This window comes from Cydia fagiglandana, chromosome 6 (genome assembly GCF_963556715.1).
Source record: "Cydia fagiglandana chromosome 6, ilCydFagi1.1, whole genome shotgun sequence".
NCBI classification, from domain to species: Eukaryota; Metazoa; Arthropoda; class Insecta; order Lepidoptera; family Tortricidae; genus Cydia; species Cydia fagiglandana.
Window position 1 is genome coordinate 16,916,896 of NC_085937.1, and position 16,336 is coordinate 16,933,231.

Sequence of the window (16,336 nt, forward strand, 5' to 3'; positions counted from 1 at the left end):
GAGCGTTGTAAAAATGGCGATGGCATTTCTCTTTGGTATTGCAATGGCAAATTATTCAGCTACTCTTTAACGGATATTTAATTGTTTACACAAACGGGCATGCCCCGAGATAATTTCATTGTTTTTACCTTAAAAAGACTGGTCTGCCTGGACTGGTGGTTGTGTGGTCTTTCCGTGACCATAGCTGGTACAACTCAGCTAAAACGTCGGAATTTATGTACAAAACGCGAAAGTTTAAAGTTTTTTACTCTTTAACGGACTGATGGTCGCATTCGGATGTAAAGAGTGCCGGGCATCCGTTGTCTCGTTCGGTGGACGACGTTTGAAAGATTGGGGTCGCTTCTGTTCTGAATGAGGTTAGCTTACAGACAAGTGGACCGGAATAAGTGGAGTACTCCGCGTACTAGAAGAGAGGTCTATTCTCAATAGTGGGCGATAAAGGGCTGATATGACGATGTTGATGATGTTGAACTGGTCGAGATGTGGGCTTCTCTCGGATGAAGACGGGGCGTGACAGATAAAGTCATTGCGGAAATTCTTGTAGTTAGTCTCGAATCCAGCAAAGGACATCTGTCAGCTGAGGTAATGATGATAGATCCACTTCGAGTCCGTTCCAGCGGTGAATGAATGTGAATATTTTCTAACTTTAAAACGTGTGTGAAAATACAATTATAAAGCTTAACTTAATGATTTTAAATTAAAGATGTAAGTGCTGTCAAGATGCTCCCTTTTGCTTTGTTATACAGAGCTACAAGAGCTACAGAAAGCTTCTTTCAACTTTGCCTGTTGTGACGGACGGGCAATTAAGGCATCCTACGCTGAACATGGCCCTCCCGCAGCTTTGAATATTACTCAATACACTATATCCGACTATTAAATACAATGTGATTGGTCATTGCCTTTGATTGTGCGGCATTGCTATAATTGAAGCTGTAAACATGCGCACTACTGTTGAGTTTGAGTTGTAAGGTAATTTTTGAGCTCTAGTCAGACCAGGGGCAATGACAATAAAATTGTTTACTGAAAACGAAATTAAACGCAATTGTCTCTCTATCACTCTAGTACATTAGTGCGATAGAGACAGATAGCGTTTCGTTTCGTTTCTCTGTGCTATCTTAGCTAGGCGCCCATATAGACTTCTATAATTATTGCAGTTTGTTGTTGACAGGTTTTTAATGTTGCAATGAGACAATCTTCGGCAATAAGTGTTGCACCGCTGGCCGAGCACCTGGCTCGGCGAATGCCAACTTTTTGCATAATTCGTTCAATCGAATGTTGCCCGTGGGAGAAACGAAAGTTTTCTTGTTTCCCGCGCTCGCTAAATAAATGTTTGTCTTAAACTTTCAAATTTTACTTCTTATTTACTTACGGTAAATTTATAATTCTAGCAAGCTCACTGGGCTCGTACAAATTTACTGTCTTGTAAATGTTTTGTTAACAAAGTGGAAGTTTGGTTAAGTAATTTTCGTGGTCAATTAGCGTTCCCTTTTTCGTTGTTTTTTTTCTCTTCCGGCCCGATTCGGATTTTGAAATACACATGTATCTTTTAGAGATCACCAAGATACGATAACGAGATGCTTAAGATGTAACCTGTCAAATTTGTCATTTCCGCGATTCTGGAGATACCTATATACTCTTGAACGATTTCCACAGGATATGACTTAGAGATCCAATTCACATCTAATAAATATCTTACTCTAACTAACGTAAAAGTGACATTGGTTGCCCGAATTGCGCTGCAAAAGAGAACTAGTTGATATCTAAACTATAACGTATGGATCTAGAAAGTACGTGTCGTCACTTGTGAATATCTTGAAGTTCGAATACGGCAATTCGAGTTGTTTTTATTTGTGAAATCACAAACATTATTTTTAAAGGTATTTTACAGACCCGTACCTAAACAACAAATAACATGTTGCAATAAATCATAGTATGTTGTATTGTTTAACAAATAATAATTTTAAATGCAGCTGACGGAAACACAGATTACTATATAGATGGTCATAACTAGACGAAGTTTATGTGGCAGAATAAAGAGATTGAAATATTTAAATAGGTATCGACATGTCTGTTATCGATGTTATTCGTACCTTAACGTTATACTTATATGTATATTTATTACTTGATACTGACCACGATCCTCAGACATGAGGGACCGACCAAAGAGAGAGATATTTATTACATTTCATACGAAGATAGCTACCGCTAAATACACAACACGTTCGATATCTTCTATTCTTTCGTTTTTAAGTACTAAATATATGTAATAAAGACATTATGTACCGCTTTGTAATTGATTTGCATTATTGAAATTTATCGGTAACAAGAAGGTAAGGGATCTTCACATGTCTTTTAATTGAAAAACTATTTTTAAAAATCAGAATTAAAAAAAAAGAAAAAAAAAAGAATATAAATGATCGTAAAAACGACTTTCGTCAATTGTCATTTAAATATTGTATGTTACTGCCACATTAAAAATTTCGTTAGTCTTTTACTTCGTTGTTTGTAGGTACAGTTTACGCCATTAAATATTCAATCAATTCACTTCTGTTGAAAAGCACAAAGGAAAACATTAATATTTTCCCAAGAGTAAATAATACTCTCGGAAAAGGAAATTTTAACATTTATTGTAAAATGGAACAAAAACTGTATTTATGTAATTTCCTGCACCGTAATGGCTTTTTTCTAAACGAATATTAAACGAATGTAATTTTTCCTTGCGCTAAAAACAACTACCTACATATACATACTTAAATAAAAATAAGTAATATAAATACCGAACAAAACAAAATCAAGTTAGTAGCTATACATATTTTATTTGACCGAGCGTTAGCAAAGGTATCCGTTTCAGCTGGGACTAAAATGCTTTTGTATATCCTGATGTTCTCCTCTGCAGGTCGCATTTCTTACTTAATCGATTATCGTGAAATTATGTGAGCAGGTTCGACAGTTACATTTTTTTGTCGTTTCGTTGTTTTGGAAAAAAGTATAAAATGGCGGATATTGGCATTAAACTTAAGCGTCAGGAGGATCTGGTACTTAAGACCATTGTAAATTAGCTGTAATAATAACTCAACGATGTACATAAGGGTCGCTAAATACACTAGCGTCTCTTGAGCGTCGGCGTCTAGTCAACTCTATGGCTGCTGCTCGACGCAACGTCGGCGCAACTGCGCAGCGACGCCATTTTCCATAGCGCTGACTAGACGCCGATGCTCAAAAGACGCTACTGTGGGCCCTAAGGATTATAAATTTATATTTTTTTTAAACTTACCGCGAGATCTATAGCTGACAGAGCTACTAGTAAGTTAAGTACCTATTACAGTAATTACATAGTATGACACAATAACGTCAGAGACAAACGCCACATTGCAGGCTAGCATGCACTTGGCCCAATACAGAGCGGTTTTTGGAGAGCTCTGGTGAATAGTGTCCATATTCGTCACGTCAGCCAAGAGGATACGACAAGGAAGAGATATGTCTATGGTATGAGTATCACAAATTTTTTTGTTGTTCCCGTATTAAGTGCAAAGCGGTAAATTTAAATAAAAGAAACAGTAATAAACGATGAAACCATAATAACTTGCTCATTAACGTCGGTCCTAATGGACTTTTATGGTCCACCGGATTATTAAAGATAATTAATAGCTAAGCGTAAAACGAGGCTTGGAAGCTATGAAATGTCTTTATGATTCTCTGAAATATACTTAAAAAGTTACGAGTTTATTATTATTAATTATTCTTTAGTAGGTTTGTTTCTAAGTTGCTTTATCTACCGTGAAGTCGTGATGTTTTTAATCTTTTTGGGACCAAAAACAGACTGATGGAAACTACGGCTTACCCTAGGGCTGGCTCATTCATAGATAGGTTAAAGAATGTGCATAGTTCGGACCCTGCCTGCTGCCACATCTCAAAATGTAGGATCATTGGAGATTCAATCTTAATTAAAAATAATAAAGTTATGTTTCTCATGATTATTCATAAGATGTGGCCGTATAGCACGCAGGGGACGAGTTATTCAGCGTGGGAATGTAGCCAGCCTTATGGGCACCCTTCCGCAGGGGACAGATCTAGGGGACTTAAGATAGGTGGGTAAGTTTTATTTATTTATTTTTATTTCTTTAGTGTTTACCTAATTTTAATAATAATTTATAAGTTTTGTTATTGTGTTTATATCTTATTCCAGGGAAATAGTATAATTGGCGTTAGATTGGTTTTAGGCACACCCGATATGCACGTTAATATTCGCATAGATTAAAGTGCCCCTCGATCTTTTATTGACCGAAGCGTAGCGTAGGTCTACGTTTTGACTCGGGCATTTTGCTTTTGTATGTCCGGATGTTCTCCTCTACAAGTCGCAATTCTTAACCGATTTTCGAGAAATTTTGTAACCGAATTCTATGATTCGATTTTTTTTGTCGAGCCGGTTTTTGGAATTTATTTAAAATGGAAAATTTGTGACAGCTCGCGCTTAAACAAATAGTTGTATCGGTATCATAAGAGTGTATTCTTTTTGAGACATGTTTACAGATTAAATGGCCAAAAATTAAGAAATTTTATTTCGCTGGTTTTGGAGGTATTAAGATATTTAGTTTTTACTTTAGAATGAGTAGCTAAATTTCGTCAACTTAAGTAAGAACCATCATGGCGTATTTTGCAAACGTTCGGTATTTTTTGTTTGCACAGAAGGTCTGACTTCGATCCCCAGTAATTATATGCTGGGACATAACTTTTTGTATTTTTTTACACTTTTAGTATTGTTTTTTTTTTACTATATTGTCATCGTGCCCAATAAGATATGCCCGCGAGGTCTACAGCTCACAGAGCCACTAGTAGTTATAGTATTTTACTAAGGGAAAAAGTTGTTTTATGTGAGGCGTAGACCAGCACTTGCATGCAATTTACTTTACATTGAAGACTACTAAGTTAAACTCCATTCGAAAGTTTGATGAGATACCGCAATGTAAGTAATGATAATTTTTAAGAAAAAAAAACCGACTTCTATGGGGGCCGGTGAAAGATTATTGTAGATGGTACACTATGTAGAAAAGGAGGTAAAACCACCCACTTTTCTACTAGCATTTCGCTTCTGTAAGGGTCGTAGTTCTAGCCTAACCTAACCCACTTCTCTGATAGCAGTTCAGTTCTGTGAGGATCGCAGTTCAAACCTAACCTAACCCACTTAACGGCCCATGCGGTGCGGTGTACGGGGGTTTAAGCGGGAGGGGCTAGTAAGATTGGCATCATCATACTTATATACTTACACATTTTATGGTAGGTAATCATAGTGGTTTATTTAGTTAAGGTATCCTAGTGGTTTTCCGGGTCAAGGTCCGAGTCCGAGTCCGGGTCTGAGTCCGGGTCCGAGTCCGGGTCCGAGTCCGGGTCCGAGCCCGGGTTCGAGTCCAGGTCCGGGTCCGGGTCCGAACCGGATCCGGGTATGAGTCCGGTTCTGGGTCCGAGTCCGGGACCCAGTCCAAGTCAAAATCGAAATTCGTAATCACCAAATGTGTACTATGCGTTGTTGAAGAGTTCTATTCTGGTCATCATCAGCAGTTCCATTGTATCAAATGCGACAGTTTTTAATGTAAATGCTTGATTTTATGATGAAAATACAAAAAAATCTATGCATATGCCTTTAATATTTGAGGAGTTCCCTCGATTCCTTATGGATCCCATCATCAGAACTCGAGCTTGACAAAAATGTGGCTTAAAAACTTAACTTGCTTAACAAACATAACGAAGAGGAAAAATTTCGAAACGTGAACTATGCGTCGTTGAAGAGTTCTGTTCTGATCATCATCAGCAGTTCCACTTCATCAAATGCGACAGTTTTTAATGAAAATGCTTAATTTTCTGATGTAAATACAAAAATCTCTATACGCATGCCTTTAAGATTTGAGGAGTTCTCTCGATTCCTCATGGATCCCATCATCAGAACTCGAGCTTGACAAAAATGTGCATTAAAAACTGAACTTGCTTAACAAACATAACGAAGAGGACAAATCGCCAACCGTGAACTATGCGTCGTTGAGGAGTTCCGTTCTGATCATCATCAGCAGTTCCACTTCATCAAATGTCACTCTTTTGGATGTATGTGCTTGATTTGATGATAAAAACCCAAAAATCACTATATGTGTGCCTTTAAGATTTGAGGAGTTCCCTCGATTCCTCATGGAACCCATCATCAGAACTGGGTTTTGACAGAAACGGGACCAATCTGTATGCATATACATTCAATCAAAAAAATAATTTTCAAAATCGGTCCAGTAATGACGGAGATATGGAGTAACAAACATAAAAAAAAAAAAAAAAACAAAAAAAAAAAAACATACAACCGAATTGATAACCTCCTCCTTTGGGATTTGGAAGTCGGTTAAAAAATGCAAGGTCTTGCTAGTTTAAACCTCGCTTTATGTATAGTGAGCAGAAGTAAGTAGCTTAGCAGAATAACTCGTTCAGAATGATCTACACAGAACCTTATTCTCCTGACATAAGAGTCCGTGTGTAGATCATTTTGAGCACTAGGCCCGCGTAGCTACTTCTGCCGCTGACTCAATAAAGTCAAACTCAATTATGCACTGAACGTACGTACGAACGTACGAATTAACGAAGGTAACCTTATAATTTCACCTAAACAAACAGTCGAAAAAAACAACGCACGTCATGCAAACACGTTTCTAATACAAAAAAACATCAACAGAATCCAATTATTTCTCAATCACGTGCAGCATCTCAATTTATTTGAATCAACAAAACCTAATGAACAAAAGAGAAAAAACTATTTTTCTCATTCCTTTCCTGTTCCTCGTTTAAAATACAAACGGGGTAATATCACCATATATAAGTAATTCCACGTGACGCGTAACTTCGCGTCATTCTTTTGTTCGTCACAACCTGCTCCAGCGTAATTGCGTCGCCTGATGAAATTCTCGCAATATTCTACAATTCTCGACGAATTTTTCAGAATAAAAAAAGGAATTGCTTATTACGCAGCACTTTAATCCGACTGAGCGTTGTGTAAGCGAGGTACGGGTACAGTGCACTGCGTTGCTAGTGTAGTAGTTTTCTTCGATAAGGATTAACTTTCTCATTTTTCTTCGCTAATACTAGTGGCTCTGTGAGCTGTAGACCTCGCGTTGAGTTAAATGTAATGCCCGTGTTACAACAACGCTATATGCTACATTTAATTACTTTTTAAACAAAAAAAAAAACAAAACAAAAAAAAATTTTTTTTTTGAAAATTAACTATGCCATTTAGTTCTTATAAACGTACTTAACTATACCCCGAAGTTAACGGAATTCAATAAAAACACGGTGTATAGTAAATTAAAGAAAAACAATACGAAATTTATGTGTAAAAAAATACAAAAAGTTATAATATCCCAGCATACAATTACTGGGGATCGAACCCAGACCCTCTGTGCAAACAGAAAAAGCGAACGTTTACAAACTGAGCCAAATAGTTCTTAGATTGGTTGACGAAATTTAGCTACTGCTTCTCAAATTAAAATTAGTTAAAATTAAATATCTAAATACCGCCTAAACCAGCGATAATTTTTTTCTGCATTTTTTGCTATTAACTCTGTAAACATGTTTCAAAAAGAAAATAGGCTTATGATATCGATACGACTATTTGTTTAGGCGCCAGGTATCACGACTCCGCCATTTTTAAAAAATTCCAAAAACCGGATTGACAAAAAAATTTTATTTAGTCATAAAATTCGGTCACAAAATTTCACGAGAATCGGTTAAGAATTGCGACCTGTAGAGGAGAACATCCGGACATACGAAAGCAAAATGCCCGAGTCAAAACGTAGACCTTCGCTTCGCTTCGGTCAATTATGTCACCGGCGTAATATTTAGTTCATGTTTATTTTCAGCTCTGTCTGCATTTTCGCCCGCTTGGGATTAAATCTGTGCATTTTGCGGGAAAATTGTCGAAAATTTCACAGGGAACAGAATAAAATTCATTTTGGAAATGGAAAATTTAGGTTTCTATACAAAAACATAAAAATTAAAAAAAAATGTGGAAATATTGGAAACTTTCCTATGGCATATTAGTAGATTTTGTGTCATTTCCTTTTCATTCTATTGTATGCGTGTCAATAAAATTTCAACCTTAGCATTTTTAAGTAAATGGAACAAATTAGATTGCACTTGCACAAAAAATCATTTGTCGACGAAGATGAGATATTTGGATCTTTTTAGTAAACCTTTCTACATTATTGCGGCCTGATAAAGGGTTAATACGCGAGTTAAACTTCGTCTTTGTTAAGAGAAATCTAATTTCTCCTAATTAAACTTTAATTAGCAAGGAAGATTAAGTTTCAAATAATTGAATCAGTATTTAACTTTTAAACAAAGTACGTACACCAATTTTATAAAGTTATTTGTGAAACAAAGTGCCGAGTGACAAGTTGTCTCGTTAAGATTGCGAATACCATTTACTCCGAACAAACGGTTTGAGACATAGATAAATTGTTCCCGAATAATAATGGAGTTAGAAATTGCATATACCTTTGTTTTTATTTAACGAACAATGGGAGAATTGGAGCTTGAGGACTAATTTGGTCACGGAAGGTATTAGATCTCGGAATATTACAACCAAGGGCAAATAAATTAAATTAAAATTTATTTTCAAAAGCGTTTGAGGGAAAACCGATAGGACGCTGCCGGGACGATGTGGTGGACGCTGAACTGCGCGAGCTTCGGGGTGAAAGCTGGCGAGAAACGGCACAGGACCGGGATCAGTGGCGAGCAGTCGTGTTGGAGGCCAAAGACACACTTTAGGTCGCTGCGTCAGAGAAGTAAGGAATATTTCTTTATTAAAGACAACATATTGGTCCATAAATTTGTAAGTTATTGCTATTGCAATACGCACAGTTAACGAATTGTGGGGCTATCCAAAATGTACAATCGTTGATACAAAACGCCAATCGACACTTGAAGAGTGCCCTTATAAAAAAAATCAGGAGACTTAAATCTATATCGTATCAAAAATTGCTTTGCCCTTATTTGCTGCGGGGTCCTTTGGACCATCGTCGGGAGCTTTTGGGCTATGGTTGGGAGGGTACGGAAAACAGGATAAAAGCTTTATCAAAATTATGACATAAACATTATGAAGAATAATGTACATATATCTTTTTTTATCTGACTGTATCCACTCAATACCTATTTACCATGGACGCAACATGAGCTGAAACGGAACTGTTTTACTTAATATTTTATACTTTACTATACTTTTTATACTTATTTACTTAATACTTTAATACATTTCACGTAGAAATATTTACATAACAACGAAGATTTTAAGCCAGCGCAGCGGCGTCGTTTTTTATTGGAATTTGTCGCCGCCCCACGGGAAATCCGAAATACAACACCGCATGCGGCTGAGCTGGGGCTCTTCTTTAATACTAAATATACTCGTACATGTATTTTTGAAAATATTACATTTTACTAGATCCGAGATTGTTTGAGGCTTCCAAATCAGAGGTAGTTCTCACAATTGTACATAAGAAATGTTATCAAGCAGGTACGACTGCGAGTGATACTACAAAAAAATCAAAATTCAAAATCAAAATTATTTATTTGGTATCTAGGTGGATTTATACAATAATTTGTGGTGGATACAAATTTATTGTATTATTATAGAAAAGGACAAAATGGAAATATTCACCGCTTCGGGCAAGTTACGAACTTACTACTTTTCGTAAGATCCGTCCAATTGCTGTTAACCTACTGAGCTACCGAAGTTTACCAGAAGCGTGCGAATCGTACTTTTTCTTTCTGTTTTATCGCTTCAGGGAGGCACATAGCGACATCTAACGTAGGTATTTGATAGCTCAGTTGGTTAAGAGCGATCGGACTAGTGTTCCGAAAGGTTGCAAATTCTAATTGCGAATATTCCTGTCTGAAGCGGTGAATTTTTCCTTTAATGTACCTATATGATTGTTTTTATTTTTCAACCTAGCGTTTTCCCGGCCTAACGCCAGGGTCTGCCTTGCTGTTCAATCTTCTCCACTTTGCCCGGTCTTCGGCATCCTCATCCTCAGGTGTGAGATTGTTCTCTTCCATATCCGCTGTCACGACGTCCAGCTAGCGCTTCTTATAAATGATTGTACAAACATTTTAATTTTTAAACCCACCACCACCACCAGTAGCTCTGCCAAACCTGCTTACACATGCGAAAAATGCATAGGTTATAATATGTGAATTTCCCCATTTGCATTGGGGTAGCGCGAAGACTTACGCAGTCGTGAAATTTTAATATCAGTTTTATACGTAAATCCATAAATTTTAAGATCCAAGCTGGCGCATATTCGGTTATAGTGGTTACATAGCACTCGACATAAATTTGAGGACCATTCTAATTTATTAATTTAATTTGTTTTAGTTTTGATCTTATTCTGAAACGACCTTGGCATAATCATAACTTTTGAGATAGATTCTCTACCTCACACGTACCAATAAGTGTACAACTTAAAACTCAATTTTACCGGCTAATACGATGAAATAACTCGAAATAACTTACCTCAAATTTAATTAAGTGTAACATAAATGCATACCTATTTATGTCTCTATGTTGATGATTAGGTATAATTTGTTTTATTGTTCTTTAAATTAGTATATTATCTCTGTGCCTGAGATACAGAATTATATTCCTTGTTCAGGCGCAAGTAACAATGTAGGTACGTAATATGTAAAAGTGTACGCATAATACGTACTGACTACGTCTGCCTGTGTACCTACGCATATTACGTAGGGTTTGCAATCCGGATCCGAAATTTATGAAATTATTCGGACCTGGAAACTGATCCGGGGATCTTCCCATACATTTCAAATCCGTCGTGCAAACCCACTACATTAGCAATATGGTTTTCTTAATAAATTATTCTTATTATCTTAATTACTTTGCCTTTATCATGTTTTGAAGATTAAGAAAGAACCTTTACAAGCTAGTGTGGTTAAATTAATTAAATTTTGTTTATCATATTCTCAATCTACGACACTTGTTCCGATTTCCTGGACAGCAACTAAACATAACAAAGAGTTCTTCATTGAGAACACTGGGTTGGACGAGGATAATTATTTCCGAATCGCTTTTTGTGCAACTGTGCGAACGTCTGTTTTTATGGTTCCGTACCCAAAGGGTGAAACGGGACCCTATTACTAAGACTTCGCTGTCCGTCCGTCCGTCCGTCCGTCTGTCCGTCTGTCTGTCACCAGGCTGTATCTCACGAACCGTGATAGCTAGACAGTTGAAATTTTCACAGATGATGTATTTCTGTTGCCGCTATAACAACAAATACTAAAAACAGAATAAAATAAAGATTTAAATGGGGCTCCCATACAACAAACGTGATTTTTTACCAAAGTTAAGCAACGTCGGGAGTGATCAGTACTTGGATGGGTGACAGTTTTTTTTTTCTTTTTTTTTGCATTATGGTACGGAACCCTTCGTGCGCGAGTCCGACTCGCACTTGCCCGGTTTTCGTAAGACGTACACTCTATCCAGTATGTTATGTGTATAGTGTTTTCCTCCAATTAGCAGTTGGCCGTATCATGTATCGCGGTATTTTCGGACACGTTCATTAGGAATGTTTGTTTTGGTTGGGATCATTAGTAAAATACTATAATATAGGTCAGGCAAGGGGATATCTCGACGAGTGTAGTGTAGTTTATACGAATGTTTCTTCAAGTTAGGTCAGTATGTCCACAAACTTAGCTTTTTTTAAATGAATGATAAGAATAGGTATTATAAATGCGAATGTCCTGACTGACTAACATATCAATACAGAGCAATAAGTACAAAGGCTAGGAAGTGCGAATTTGCACATCATGTGTACAAGAAATTAGAAGAGGTTTTTAAAAAAATTAATCCTAAAGTGGGTTAAAAGGGGGATGAAATTTATATTTGAAACTAATTTTATTTTAAGCTCGGGATCCACGCGACCAAAGTCGTGGGCCTTAGCTAGTAAAATATACTCTTACAATATGTATGTGTAAATCCTATATACCTGTGCAAGGACCTGGGGCCTGTTTCATAAAAGAGAATAGATAGATAATATTTGTAGGAATATAATCCTCCGAGTAGTCCATGCTCAAGTCATATTTTATGATAAACTTATTGCAATAACTTATTGAAAACTGATTCACAGATATTATGAAATTCTATATTCGATATCTTATAGACGATGTCAATATTACTGATAATAATAAAAAACACAACATCGTTTCTACGGGGCGCGTTCATAATAATCACGGGAAGTATAATTAAATAGTTCTGCCATTGACAGGTAAGAGTCACGTCTTGACGAGGGATCGTTTGAGCTAAATACTTCACCGGGCAGTCGCCATGTTGGCTCCTTGTTCAACGGGAAGTACTTACCACAGGAATTTAATCACAGACTCCGCCTTTTAGCATACTTTGTCTTTGTCTTCGTCTTTGTATTTGGACATTACGGAAGCTTAAAATTGTCTGAATAGTCGAGACCAGTGCTATATATGGCATAGGTACAGTCAGCAGCAGAAGTTGCTAAGTGAGTCAGGTGTTCAAAATGATCTTGACGCGACTTTATTGGAGAATAAGAGCGTCTCATGGTAATTTTGAAGAACTCGTCCGCTTATCAACTTCTGCTGCTGCTGACTGTGTAGTAAAGGTACCTATCTATGGCTTATGCTGGGTTACATCCTATTTTGTGTACTTATAATTGATAATTCTATGATATCGTAACGACGGTTCCCTTTATGACTGAAAAGAACAAAATTTATATTTATTATAATACGGAAATGGAATACATTTATTTATAAAAAAAAAGTTTGATCAATCAAAAACATTTGTTCAATCGATTTTCCTAAAGTATTGAAAAATTTATTTCATAATTCAAATAATACATAAATACGGAAATTAATTAAAATATGTATATTCATCATTCATAAATCAGCTCTGTGATGCTTCAAAAAACCTGAAATGAGGTAACAACAAACAGTGCTTAAGATTTGTGATTATATTACTACACGACATGCAACGAAACCGTAAGTTATGAGTGACCATTGTCAATATCAATAAAGTACATATACCTTAAAGCTTACGGATTTAAATAGCCTAATATGGTTGCTGTGATAAATCGCTTCTGGGCATGCGCGCTACACATAGCGTCCGCCAATCAGCTAGCGCGCATTTACATACACCTAGGAGGAATAGGAATTATTCTGCTCAATGTTATCCTCTCCTACAGCACTTCTGCATGTATGGGCTCAAAACAAAATTGTCAGTACATGGGTAGAGCTGTGTTGATTACCTTGGTAATAAGTACCTAAGTACCCCTTCTGTCATATTCCTACCAGATTTTTTTTTTATTTATTTATAAAAAAAATGTTGGTTATTATAATGCCACCGGCCAATATCACTGCCCCAGCGGGGCAGGAAGTATACGGGCGAGTCAATGTACTAAATTTTTCGTGCCTAGCGTTCTTACTTTACTTACTTGCTCACGGCGTTTTATGGCTAACTTCTAAATTTAGTGGATCTAGTTTATTTTACCAGCAAAACCAACTTTCCAATTCCTCCCAGTCACCTCCAATCGATCTACCCTCTGTACTAACGTATACATTTTAATTGAATTCCTTTTAACCGATGCAGCGTCTAACAAAAGTTAGATTAGTTTTCGGACTGGAGACCTGAATAGGATTCCTAGCCCGATTCCTAGGCTATAGAGACATTAAAGTTTTCAATTATTCCATTTAAAAATTCCACTAGTATAGTTTCGGTTCAGGTGGAAATGATAGAAGATAGTTTAGAATTCAAATTTTCTCTTTTGTAGCTAAAATATATGGGAAATAAAATGGGCTTTATTCATTTATTTATCTTTCTTCTTAGGCTACGTCATTTATAATATTAATATAAAAGTAAAATACAAAAACACATAAAAAACAATAACAAAATACATATAAACACATAATAAAAAACCTAACCTAGGGTGGCGTCGGCATCAGGGCAAGGCCCAAGCTGCCGGTGATCAGGGCCGCAGAGTGAGGAACCGACGTAGTATAGGCGCTGTTGGCGACTGGCTGGCGTGCGACCTCTTTGGAACATACCTATATTATTTTGTAAAACCTTTCGATTTATGATTCAATATTATTGTCAATCAGTCTGCCTGTCACCGTTGTAATAACAACATCTTTATTGTGATTTATTTATCAATTAAAACCATTAATTATAAAACGTGTTTCCATCATCTCATAAGTAATAACGGGTTGGCTTAAAGTAATGAGAATTTTTGTTTTCGGACATAAAAACAAAAAGACAATGGCCATGGATTTCTGGATGTTATATTGAAGAACTATGCAATATCCAACATTAGAACCAAATTCAATAATGAAGTAATTGGCCTCCCTTGTGTTAGTTTACTTAACATGCTTCTGACCGTTTGCTTTTCACTTTGGACAAACTACCAAGTACTCTCTGACTGATCGTTTTGTAATTACACGGTAAAATTTATTTTATTCTATAATATTTTGCCTACTATCGCAATATACATATCAGAGTATATAATATTTGCCAAAATTCTTCGATTGATTTAAGTCTTGGGGATATTCTAGGGTTGGAAACGTTTAGTCGTTTTTCCGCGAGAGCCTAAAACCAGTTAAAAACGTCATTGCATACATTTTACCAAAATATGATACATAAACAATTTTCTCAAAATATCAATCAATTGCAGATTTCATGAAAATTTTTAGTCAGTTAGCAATTGTGAATGATGGCATGATATAGATAACAAGCTAATATGCCGAAATAATTAAAATTAACGGCAATAAAACGGTTATGTAATGTTAATAAAACGTTGTCCAAAGCATGACGCAGAGGGTTTGAATACCGTTATGAGAAATCGGATGTGGGAGACGTTTATTGTATATATAATGTTTTCTTGTAATTTAAAATATGCTCTTGTTTGTCATTGTAAAATTTCGAAAACCCATAGCTATTGTCTTTTTTTTAATATTTCCGCAAACGAAAATTCTCATTACTTTAAGCCAACCCGTTACAGTCCATTCCACATTAGCTATCACGCGCCGTGTCCAAAATTACAAAGCACCGCCTTCTGCATCTGACCTAAACGGGCTTTATTGATATTTTAATTTACCTAACCAGTTAAGACTTTCTTATAATAATAATAATATAATAATATAAGCCTTTTATTCAGACAAATTACAGTTTAAGAGTTTACATATTATTGTACATAACTTATCAAAATATATAATTTAACTTATTACTATTTCAGACAACATCGGTTTGGTCTGTATGCCGTTTGGCAAAGGCCTCTTCCATCCCTTTCCATTTTTCCCTGTCTCTCGCTAGTCTAGTCCACTGTCTTCCTGCGAATTTTACAATTTCGTCTTCCCATCTCATTTTTGGTGGTGCTTGTTTTCTTTTTCTATCTTTCAGGAACCACCATATAATTCTCTTGCTCCATTTCTCTTTGCCTCTGATCATATGTCCTAAGACTTTCTTATAATCAAATCTATATAGGTACCAACGCCTGAAATTAATTACAGATCCGTTTATCGTGCATATCATGACGTGATACAGCATACGTCACTTTTAACACGACGTGTTATTAAAGGCTTCAGTACGTCAAGTCGCACGCAATATCTTTCTTGCACATTACTAATTACCTTTGTCCCAGGCGACTCCATCGCGCAGTTAATTTTACTACTCACAGCCATTTTTGTCAGTACGGTATTCAATAAAGAAAATTGAAATAATTTTATGAACCATAATAGGTATACCTATGTAACTATAAATACAGGGTGCTTCTTTAACAACATCTTAACTTTCACTATAGGACCAAATTCGATCCCAACCAAAATGTGATCACATGTCGATGTTTTTAGGATTAATAATGCCGATTTGATTAAAAATGCCAGTTCACGGGCGTGTATTAATGAGTTAAGATATCGATCCAAGACTTGTTATGAGTTAAAGTAACTATTAAAATCATGATCATACTCCTAATAAGTATATATATATTTTTAAAAAACTTGCAAATATATTTTTCCAACTCCTATTATTACCTAATTCTTTCTAATTTTGAATATCACTTAATAATACAGCATTTCTATTCGTTTGGTGTTAATTGTTTGTTATGGGTTAATTGTGTTTGGTGAAAGTTGGTTAGTAAAATATTCTCTTTTCAGTTTATGGCTAAGATTTGAAAAACATCCTGTATAAATGCGATTAAGTGAAGCCGAAGACCGGCGTTATCCTACCTACGAATATAATATTATTATTTAATTGTAATTTCCATAATAATGTAGGTACAGAATTTAGTTG